Genomic DNA, 5,329 nt, shown 5'->3' with positions numbered 1-5,329 from the left:
AAAGACATCACAAACAGAGTGCAGGAAATCCTCCAGGGCGAAGGTGAAGAGCCAGAGTTGGTGGTATATGTCGGCACAAATGATGTCGGGAAGAAGAGGAGGAACATACTACAGCGGGACTTCGGAGAACAAGGAAGAAGGCTGAAAAGCAGGACGTCCAAGGTGGTTATCTCCGGTTTGCTTCCCGTTCCGAGGGCTGGTGTGGCCAGAAACTGGGAGATAATGGACTTGAACGTGTGGCTGGGGAACTGGTGCAGGAAGCAAGGATTTAAATTCTTGGATCACTGGGGTATATTTTGCGGGAAGCATAAATTCTACAAGAGAGACGATTTGCACCATCATAGGTTATGGGCCAGCATTCTGGCAGGCAGGTCTGCTACTGCAACTCAGCTATGTTTAAATTGAGTTGCGAGGGGGAAGGGGGTGAGGGGAGGGGACAAACTGGATGTTTAAGAAGGAAATTGGAGGGAAAGTTAGAACAAGGAAAGTCAAGAAAGACAACTGTATCAATGAGGCAGGAAACTCAGAAAGAGATCATGCTGTAAGGTTGAGTGAAATAGGAGTTGATGGGAAGGGTCAGGGCAGTAACAAATTAAAAATACCATATATGAATGTATGAAGCATTAGAAATAAGATGGATGAGCTTGAGGCTCTTTTGGAAATTTACAGATACGGTATTGTGGGGATAACTGAGACGTGGCTTCAAGTGGACAGGGCCTGGGAAATTAATACTCAAGGCTACACGTGCTATTGTAAGGACAGAATGACGGGCAGAGGGGGTGGGGTGGCCATGTTGGTAAGGGATGATATGCAGTCCCTTGCACGGGGGGATGTAGAATGAGGGGATGTCGAGTCAGTGTGGATAGAGCTCAGAAACACTAAGGGTAAAAATACCCTCTTGCGAGTTATCTACACGCCCCCAAACAGGAGTCTGGATGTCGGAAGTAAGTTAAATCAGGAGCTGAAATTGGCCTGTCGCAAATATGTTGCTAGAGTTGTTATAGGGGATATCAACATGCAGGTAGACTGGGAGAATCAGGATGGTATTGCACCTCAAGAAAGAGACTTTATGGAGTGCCTCAGAGATGGATTCTTAGAACAGCTGGTGCTGGAGCCGACCTGGGAGAAGTTAATTCTGGATCTGGTATTGTGCAACGAACCAGAATTGGTCAGGGACCTCGAAGTGAATAAGCCATTGGGAAGTAGTGACCATAATACAATCTGCAATTTGAGAGGGAGAGGGTACAGTCGGAAGTGATAATTTTTTCAGTTTAATAAAGGGAACTATTGAGCTATGAGGGAGGAGCAGGCCAAAGTTCAATGGTGCAATACCTTAGCAGGGATGACAGTGGAGGAACAATGGCGGATATTTCTGTGCATAATGCAGAAGTTGCAGGATCATTTCATTCCAAAAAGGAAGAAAGATCCTAGGAGGAGGCATGGGTGGCTGTGGCTGACGAGGGAAGTTAAGAATCATATAAAGTTAAAAGAGAAAAAGTATAACATAGCAAAGATAAGTGGGAAACGGGGGACTGGAAAGAACAACAGAGGATTAGCAAGAAGGAAATACGCAGAGAGAAAAATTGGTACGAATTTAAGATGGATAATCATATAAAGGAGGATAGTAAAAGTTTTTTTAGGTATGTGAAAGGCAAAAAAATGGTTAAGACTAAAATTGTGCCCTTGAAGACAGAAACAGGGGAAATATTACGGGGAACAAAGAAATGGCCGAATAATTGAATTGGTACTTCAGATCTGTGTTCACTGGGGAAGACACAAGCAATCTCCCTGAGGTAACAGTAGCTGAAGAACCTGAACTGAAGGGAATTTATATTTGCCAGGAATTGGTGTTGGAGGGACTGTTAGGTCTGAAGGTTGATAAGTCCCCGGGGCCTGATGGTCTACATCCCAGGGTACTGAAGGAGGTGGCTCGAAAAATCGTGGATGCGTTGGTGATTATTTTCCAGAGATCGATAGATTCGGGATCAGTTCCTGCGGATTGGAGGGTGGCTAAGGTTGTGCCACTTTTTAAGAAAGGTGGGAGAGAGAAAGCAGGAAATTATAGACTAGTTAGTCTGACCTCAGTCGTGGGAAAGATGCTGGAGTCTATTATAAAGGATGAAATTACGACACATCTGGATAATAGTAACAGGATAGGTCAGAGTCAACATGGATTTATGAAGGGAAAATCGTGCTTGACTAATCTTCTGGAATTTTTTGAGGATGTAACTCTGAAGATGGACGAGGGAGATCCAGTAGATGTAGTGTACCTGGACTATAAGAAAGCTTTTGATAAAGTCCTGCATAGGAGGGTAGTGAGCACACTTAGGGCGCATAGTATTGGGGGCAAAGTATTAACTTGGATTGAAAGTTGGTTGGCTGATAGGAAACAAAGAGTAGTGATAAACGGCTCCATTTCAGAATTTCAGGCAGTGACCAGTGGGGTCCCACAGGGATCAGAACTGGGACCGCAGCTTTTTACAATATATGTTAATGATATAGAAGATGGTATTAGCAATAGCATTAGCAAATTTGCAGATGATACTCAGCTGGGTGGCAGGGTGAAATGTGATGAGGATATTAGGAGATTACAGGGTGACCTGGACAAGTTAGGTGAGTGGTCAGATGCATGGCAGATGCAGTTTAATGTGAATAAATGTGTGGTTATCCACTTCGGTGGCAAGAACAGGAAGGCAGATTACTATCTAACTGGAATCAATTTAGGCAGTACAGAAAGATCTGGGTGTTCTTGTACACCAGTCAATGATGGTATGCATGCAGGTTCAGCAGGTAGTGAAGAAGGCGAATAGCATGCTGGCCTTCATGTCAAGAGGGATTGAGTATAGAAGCAAAGAGGTTTTTCTGCAGCTGTACAGGGTCTTGGTGAGACCACACCTGGAATACTGTGTGCAATTCTGGTCTCCAAATTTGGGAAAAGACATTCTGGCTATTGAGGGAGTGCAGCGTAGGTTGACGAGGTCAATTCCTGAGATGACGGGTTACCTTACACTGAAAGACTGGAGCGACTGCACTTGTATACCCTTGAGTTTAGAAGACTGAGAGGGGATATGATGGAGACATATAAGATTATTAAAGAATTGGACACTCTCGAGGCAGGAAACATGTTTCTGCTGATGGGTGAGTGCTGAACCAGAGGACACAGCTTAAAAATACGGGGTAGACCATTTATGACAGAGATGAGGAGAAACTTCTTCACCCAGAGAGTAGTGGCTGTGTGGAATGCTCTGCCTCAGAGGGCAGTGGAGGTCCAGTCTTTGGATTCATTTAAGAAAGAGTTGGATAGAGCTCTCAAGGATTATGGAATCAAGGGTTATTGAGATAAGGCAGGAACAGGATATTGATTAAGGATGATCAGCCATGATCATATTGAATGGTGGTGCAGGCTCGAAGGGCGGAATAGCCTACACCCGCACCTATTGTCTATTGTCTATTTATGCTAACCCATTAATGTTACCGCACTTGAGCAACCGATCTGATCAAAGCTCCGCAGTCCTGCCACATTCAGTCATAAATGGTGATGGATGATTAAACAAATGACTGTAGGAAAGGGATCCACAAACATCCCCATCCTAGATAATGGAACAGACCTTCATATCAGTGTAAAAGACAAGGATGTAGTATCTGTGCCATCCTCAGCCAGAAGTGTTGAGTCGTTGATCCACCTCACTCTCGCCATGATGCCCACAGAACCACCGTTGCCAGTGTTTAATCAATCTGATTCGCTGCCAATGACATGAAGAAACAGCCGAACACACAGTAGATACGACAAAGGCAATGGGACCTGACCCCATTCCTGCGATCAAACTGAAGACTTGTGCTGCACAATAAGCCGTGTCCTTGGGGAAGCTGTTTCATTCCAGCTCCAACTCTCACATCTCCCTAGCAATGTGGAAAATTACTCAGCTATGTCCGATCCCCTAAGAGGGGAATAATTACAATCTGACCGATTACCATTCCCTCGGGACAGTCACGATAGTCAAGTTGGTGGGAGTTCTTTTTGACAGAGCTGTCAAGCAGCACAGAAATAACTAGCTCAGTGTTGTCTCTGATATGTCCCCATGTAGAGATGGGGCTGTTATGGAAATGTCATTGGATTACTAATCCAGACCAGGCTAATGGTCTGGCAGCGAGTGGATGTTTAAAATAATTAATAAAATATTAAGATGCAAAATCTGGTGTCAGTAATATGACCTTGAAGCCAGTATCGATTGCAAACATGAATTTGCTTCCCCAAGGACTTTCAGGAAGTGAATCTCCCGTGCTTTTCTGGTCTGTCCTAAACATGACTCCAGACACACAGATATATGATAAACGTTTCAATGGTCTCTGAGTCGGCCAAGCAAGATAATCTATTGTTTCAAACTGCTCCAAGCTCTTAAAGGATAAAACCAGACAGAACACCCGGCACCAGCCTTGGTATCGGAAAAAGGAACGGTAAACACAATCCTGTTGATATTGCAGAGACCTCCTTCCTAACATCTGAGAGTTTGTGACAACTTTCCCACACACTACACAGAAACACCGGTAAAGGAGGAGGTTGCAAAACACATTGAGCCTCACCCATTCTAGTTCATGTTCAAACATCTCCTCAATGCTCTTATCCCACACTATGAATATATCCATTAATGTGAGTAACCTTGGAGAGCTATAAAATAGGAAATGCAGTACTCCCTTTGGTCCATCAAGTTTGCTACCCAATTCAGCATAATGATGGCTGGCCCTTTATTTCCACACCGTACTCCTGCTCTCCCACCATCCCTTTCCTGTCTCTAAATCCTTATTTATATACAGTGTCTTGGCTACCAGGTGTGAGCGAATTCCCCAGGGTCACCAGTGCCTGAGTCCAGACATTTATTCTCATCTCAATGCAGAGTGTCCTGTCTGTATCTAATACTTTGGCCCCTTGTTTTAGACATACCAGCCAGGGGAATTATCATTCCTGCTTCCAATCTGTCTCACCCTGTCCGAGTGTTATATATGTTACTGAAATCTCCACTCATTTTCCTAAAGCCCATGGAATACAGGCCCAGTTGCCCCAAACTCTGCTCCCACAACAAGCCTGTCATCCCAGAGATCAGTCTGGCCATCCTTCACTGCATTCCCTCAATGTCAGGTTTGTCCTTTATTAGGTAAGGAGACCAAAACTGCACACAATACTGCACAATGTTCAAGATGTGGTCCCAACAAGGCCCTGTACAGCTGCAGTAAGAGACCCTTTTTGCTGGACTCAAATCCACCTGAAATTAAGGTCAATGCACCAGTTACCTTCCTAACTACTTTCTGTTCCTGCAATATTGTTTTCAGTGAC

The sequence above is a fragment of the Hemiscyllium ocellatum genome, unplaced genomic scaffold (assembly GCF_020745735.1).
Source record: "Hemiscyllium ocellatum isolate sHemOce1 unplaced genomic scaffold, sHemOce1.pat.X.cur. scaffold_706_pat_ctg1, whole genome shotgun sequence".
In the NCBI taxonomy this organism is placed as follows: domain Eukaryota; kingdom Metazoa; phylum Chordata; class Chondrichthyes; order Orectolobiformes; family Hemiscylliidae; genus Hemiscyllium; species Hemiscyllium ocellatum.
The sequence above is the reverse complement of the archived record's forward strand: the minus strand, read 5'-3'. Positions refer to the sequence as shown.